Source organism: Tinamus guttatus, unplaced genomic scaffold (assembly GCF_059628265.1).
Source record: "Tinamus guttatus ecotype Peru unplaced genomic scaffold, ASM5962826v1 Tinamus_guttatus_pri_ptg000134l, whole genome shotgun sequence".
In the NCBI taxonomy this organism is placed as follows: Eukaryota; Metazoa; Chordata; class Aves; order Tinamiformes; family Tinamidae; genus Tinamus; species Tinamus guttatus.
The window spans coordinates 1502809-1509382 of record NW_028288668.1 but is presented as its reverse complement, the minus strand read 5'-3'; the positions used below and the strand labels follow the sequence as shown (position 1 = coordinate 1509382).

The window sequence follows — 6574 nt, the reverse complement described above, 5'->3', positions numbered from 1 at the left end:
TACAGAATCTACATCTCAGAAAATAAAAACACACTAAGAACATAGGACTAAAAAATCACTATGTATCTTCCCACCTCTCTAGAAGTCCATAGGTTGGGAATGAGAGATGAGAAGTGGATGTGACACCTCTAACTCCTGACCATTCTGTAGTCTTCAGGGTATTTCAATTTCACATCAACAATAAGAAGAGCCTTTTCTCTCAGCATCACAGCTACATTTTTTTTTCATGCTGATTATTCTCACAGCTGATTTTTTTTCTCCTTTTGACAGTGTTGACCCTATGACTATAGTGCATGTCCCCTGAAGCTACCAGGGAGCAGCACAAAAATAACGGGAAATCCTAATCTGGATCCATTCATATACAATACTCCTGTACAATAATCCAATTATTGGTGTGAAGGACATCACTGGGTTCCTCCCAGCTAAACTGCGCTTGAACTGGTGACTTAAGAGATGAATTATCACTTCCCTGAGCCATCCTTTACAGTGTTTGTTTTTAATGGATTCAGCTTTGTCCATTTCTGCCGGTCCTTTTTATTTTTCCAGGAAAAATGCATTTTCTATAGCACTTTTTTTTTTTTTCTTGATAGCTACAAAAATTCCTGATTTTCTTTTCCCCCACCAGTTCATTTTCCAGAATCACAGAATAGTTGAGGTCGGAAGGGACCTCAAGCAGGGATACCTAGCACAAGCAGGGACACGTGGCACAGGATTTCATCCAAGCAGGTTTTGAATATCTCCAGAGAAGGAGACTCCACAACCTCTCTGGGCAGCCTGTTCCAGGGCTCTGTCACCCTCCCAGTAAAGAAGTTCTTCCTCACATGGAGATGGAACTTCCTGTGTTTTTATTTGTACCCATTTTCTTCAACAATCTCTACTCCTTCTTTCTGTCTACTCACAGTATACCCAAAGTTAAAATTAATTGGGATAGTTTATCCAAATATACTTCATATTTTAAACATATTAAGACTCCATTTCTTTGAAGTAGTCATAATCTTTGACAAGAAGTTATTTCTCCCTTCCCCACAATGAACACATTAGTTATGGAAGGGATGGATTCTCTGTCCAGAGTCAAGAAAGATGCCTGGAAGTGTGTTTTATGTCTGTATATATATATTTATGTATATGTACACATACATACATATACGTATACATGTAGACCTAGAGATTTGCATATATTTTCCTATACATGCATGTATAGACATTCTGAAAAACAAAGCATGCCAGGAAGTCGAATGTGAGCAGCGCTCTTCTGGTACTGCCAAGCCAACAGGCCTCAGCCTCGACCTTGGCCTGTAGGCATGAGACATTTGTATCTCATCAGAGAAGCAGCTAAGCTACTTTTCTAAAACTGCAAAGTTTGTGCAGCATGAAAGGCTAACAACTAATTTGTGAGCAGGAAAAGAGTGCAACCACATTTCTGTCAGGAGAGAGGGGCAGAAAGGAGAGAGGTACTGAATATTATTAAGCTACTTGATCACATATGTGTTTTCAAAGGAGAGAGGGAGACATTAGCGGCAAACAGAGGAGCATTGTCATCTGCAAACATAAATATTTCAGATTTCAGGTACAGTGGGAATGTCATTAATGTAAAAACTGACAAGATGGGGCCCTGGAGTCAGCAATGACCATGGGAGGCACTTCAAGAGACAGAAGAAGGGGTTCTGACAACAAACACAGTAATAATAATAAACTCCTTTGAGTTTTTTACATGTGTAGGAGATAGCAAGAGAATCAGGACAAAGAAACTATGTTATGGCACTGCAGTTGGAGTTTAGAAGGGCGGAGGAGAGTGGAGAAACAACCTGACTCCTGATAGGGTTAAGTGTTCTTGTTGCCAGGGTTAAGTAAGTTAGTGCCTGTGTCATGCCCTCTATCCTACAGTTGAAAAAGGGTGATCGATACATCCAAATAGAGCCATGCTAGCAAGCTGGTGAGATGAAGAGGGGATATAAAGGGAACAATTAGTTAGAAATAATTTAGAGTTAAGGTGGAGACAGGTGATATTACTTGCCAACAGGGTCAACAGATAGATTAAATGGGAGCTTCAGCCACATGCTATGTTATTTCCCTGTCAGTTGAAATATTATCCTAGAAGTCTGGAGAAGCAACAGAATAAAGGAGGTGAAAGGGTCACCAATTGCTATGGAGAAGATATAAGCTAATTCTTTATTGAATGAACATCTAACTCATTGGATCAGCGTCTTTCTACTTGATCCAATTTTGTGTCTGAAGTGCCATTTTAATGAACTAAGCAGACAGTAAAGTATGTAGCAAAATTACAAAAAAACCTCAAATTTAAAAAATCACAACATGTTATGTAACAAATCCCAATTCCTTGTATGAATGAAATTTATTCACTGTGTATGAATCTGGGATATGAATATTTAGTACTGAAAAAGACGCCACATTATTCACCATTAGGTTTAACAAAGATTATTTATTTCATATTTATCTTATAGAATAAAATGAAAGCCCCTCATCATCATCGAAGGTTTTATACTTATAGTTCAAAAAAAAATAAGTGAATGTAATAAAAAGTATTTTTGACAGCTGTCATTTAGCTTTTCATTATTTATGATGAAATAACATCACATACTAGTAAATGTGCTTTAGTATATTTTTAATGAAGTCTTAATGATTCTGAATCTCAGTACGGCACCCTACTATTATATCTTTTCTGAGAAATAGGAAAAGACAAATCCAAACATTATGGATACCATTTATCTCATTGCAGGGAGTGAGGACCTCCTGTATTATTACTGCCACTTCTTCAAGCAAGAAATTAATCCTTTTCTAGGGAAAAAAAAAGAAAAAGACAAAAAAGCTTATTGCTCTTTCAAATTGTTCCTGATCCGAAGCAGGAGCCTTAAAGAACTTCTCCAGTCTAAACTTCCAGACTGGAACCAATCGGTTGACCTTTGGTCTTTTATAACTAACTTCCCTAGAAGCTCTGGATATTAAAAGAAATATATTTAAAAAGCATGTCTTCATTTGTTTTAATGTTTTGAAATTTACCATGCTAATCAGTAATTTAGAATAATCTTGAAATATTAACTGGCCATTTGTAATCTTTTTATCAACAACAAAGAACACGTAAATGGATCCCAGGTTTCCTCCCTGGGGGAGATAAGGGTTTTTTCAACTGATACCTACATGGCTGGAAAGCCTGGGATCACTCCACAACACGTGGAGACTTCCAGACATTATTACATTCACTGAATGAAGAATGTTTGTCTTTATTAATGTCCCCTCTGGACAGAAGTTACCCAAATGCAAGCAACTTTGCATCACTCAAACACTTGAAAATAATACAAGGATGCTGGATAAAAATGTAAGCCAGCCATAAAACAAATGCTATGCCATATAGTTGAACTTGGTTCTTGCTGGAGTGGTTAAAATGGATATCTTAAAAACTGAAAGGAAAACTCATGACAACAGTCTGACATGATGAGTGCCTGGCCTGTCTTCTGTGGACTGATTAATCTCAAATGTTCTTAATCCAAATAAAAACTTTAAAAGGTACCTAGAGCAGAAGAAGCAGCTTCGTTATAGTTCTCACATTCGAAAAGAAAAAATTACATATCTAATATACAAAAAATAAGCTGAGAAAGAGGATTTCAGTGATTAGAAAAACAGTAGTTCTCTAAACAATACATCAAACAGAGGAGCTAAGGTAAGAGAAAGATTTACTTCTTCAATAAGTAGTAACTACCATTATTTCGTTCAGCATTGGAAGAGATTAACACAAATCTTTCCTTTCAGATAGTATAAAAGCTACCAGTAAAAGTAGGAAAATGAAGGAGTGTGTGTGCTAATGTTCTGCTGGCTCGCAAACTCTGATCTGCACTACTTATCTGTTAACAAAGGTCTAACAGTGGCAATCATTGTCATGCATAATGGTTAGACAAGAACATGATGGTGTCTGTGCCACCTGCTTCTAGAAAACAAGAAATAAAAACAATTTCAACGCTATTATTGAAAGACACAAGACCTACAAATGGTCACTTGCATACATCAATGTAATCGTTTTATGCGACATGCATCTTAGTTCGATGATGGTGATAGAGCATGCACATTACTGGCGAAGTGAAAGAAATTTAGGAAAATCTGCAAAATGCACTTGATGGCAACAGCAGTGCTAAAGTTAAAAGGAGAGATAAGAAAAAAATAAACAGAAGCATTGTGCAGTTATTATCAATGACCTTGGCACTGAAAAGTGCAAACATCAAAAAAGGGAAAAGGAACTTCAAAATATAGGACAGTGTAACAAGAAAACAACGGAGGAGACCTTTCCAACGCTTTCAGTAAAGCTTCATTAAAATCAAAGAGAATTAGTCCCCTAACAGGAGACTTTGACTCTTGGATCAAGTTGTCCTGCAAGGAAAGTAGCTGGATCACATTGGCTAAATACTACATACAATGCTGCCAAAATCTTCACGGCAGATGGAAGGGAAGGCTAACTCCCCAAACTTTCCATTTCTAAATATCAGTAGTGTCAGAGTCATCAGGCAGAAAAAGCAAAAATGCATCTTCCATTTTTATGTAATCATACTGTTTGTCTACCTACCATTTCCACCAAATCCCTCAACTCTGTTGGACATCTTCTATCCCACTGACAACAAATAATGTGTTAAATAATATTGAGTATCAGCACACATTCTTAAAATAAGTGATCAGAGAGCATAAGATATCTCTATACCTTAGCAGTATCCTTACTCAGAGAAAGACCATGGAATGAGTGACACAATGGAAAGGACATGGAAGAAAAACATTATGATGTTAAGAACATGGCAGGAGAGCTTCTAACTTAATCAAGAGATTGCACCTGATTAGGTAATAGCAAATATAATGGCAAGACACTATTTCATTAAAAAGTAGAGATTGAAGATACCTAAAATCTTGTATTCACAGAATAAAAGTTTCTAAGCTCCTGTGATAGTCAGCAAAGGTCAAGTCAGTCTTCTCTATAATCTGGAGAGCTATGCAGCTGACATACATTGGTCATTCTGTGGAAAAAGATGAATACATCCTCAGATTCCTTTGGTTTTATTGGCCGAATAATTGCAGGCTATAGTAAGAGTAGCATTAGGAATGGCGCTAGATTCTAGCTATCTTCACTAGATAGCTACGTTCAAGCAACTGAATTGAGCCCTGGAACCCATCTCTTGCCTTGGCTATAGAAATACTAGCATCTCACTGTTTCCTAAACAGATTTTCTCACTTTTTTTAATCATCATTCTGCAATGATGATTTCTTCTGCAAGAAGAGCTGTTACTGTCATTGACAGCTTTGTAGAACACCATCCCTACAAATCTTCCCTAACCTTCTAATTTTTTGCTGTATTTCTTTGCGTGATGGTCATTTGCACATAATAGCAGTACATAACCCTGAGCATGCACCATGCAACAGATCATCATGACATGAAGGTAACACTGCATAATAACTATTGTTATAAATGAGGATGTTTTATGAAAAGTACCTGAGTCAAACTTCAAAAACATTATAGCAGAAATAGTATGTAGTGTATTTAAGATTTTGTGTTTGTCACAGACTATTAAACTTGTTCATTCTTTAATGACTTTAATGTCATTTCATATTCATATGCATCTATTCATACCAGTATTATAAAAATAAAGCTACACATATTTAAGGTTTTTAAAGACATACTTTCATGACAAAACTGTAGGGGAAATATTTTCTTCAACATCTATATTTTTCCAGTATGTTCATATATATAGTCATTAGTCACTTATGTAAATTATATGGTTATATAACTTATAAACCATTATATGGTGTATATAATCATTAACCTCATGCAGTCAAATGCATTTCAAGAGAAAACTGTGACAGAATACAAGAAGAAATCCTTCTGATTTATAAATGCTTTAAAATCAGGTTTCCTGCTTCCAGAATATAGACTGTAGTAGTCACCAGATCACAGCACTGAAGTGAGAGAAGCACTGGAAGGTGAGGTAAGGACCAACACAAACAAATAATATAGCAAACAGTGAGGTTCCTTAGTGAGCAAAATAGAGAAGGACCTTTCTGACACATGCCCACTGACGATTATCTCTTGGGAAGCTCTAAAGCATGAAAATATGGAGGAGGTCTTCAGAACAAAACTAATTTATGTTCTGCATGTGAATAAATAATCACATTGATCAGCTTAACCCATGTTTTTCTAAACAAAGAGCATGAGCGTGGCATTCAGTCATGCTTTTCAAATCCCAAGGGTGATATTCGGTCCGGTGCATAGACCTCTGAGGTTCAGTATCAGAGGTGAAGTTGCAAAGTTCCCTCAAAGATGGCCTGAAAGGGTGGAGAGCCACAGATGTTCAGAGATAATCAGAAATGTGGCACTCACTGGAAATCCTCTCTTAGGATGGAGAGATGAACCCATGCTTGGACACATGCCATGACCCAAACCTGCAGCACAGTGGGTCAGGAAATTAAGAGAGTCCACAAGTTGCATTAGGAGGACCTATATTGCCTGCATACAGGTAGACAGGATGAATAATTTTCCCCTGCCTGTCCTTAATCCTTGCGCAGTTTGCCCAGTTTACCAGTTTAA

General features: G+C 37.0%; 1 long non-coding RNA gene across 1 annotated transcript in view; it reads right to left on the bottom strand.

Annotated features, from left to right (window-relative positions):
- Window positions 1–625: 625 nt before the first annotated feature.
- The window catches only part of LOC148595244 (uncharacterized), a 33679-nt gene continuing 27730 nt past the window's right edge, over window positions 626–6574 (bottom strand). The window contains exon 2 of the long non-coding RNA XR_015913208.1: window positions 626–667. This is a non-coding gene — a long non-coding RNA (uncharacterized LOC148595244). The remainder of the gene's footprint in view (window positions 668–6574) is intronic.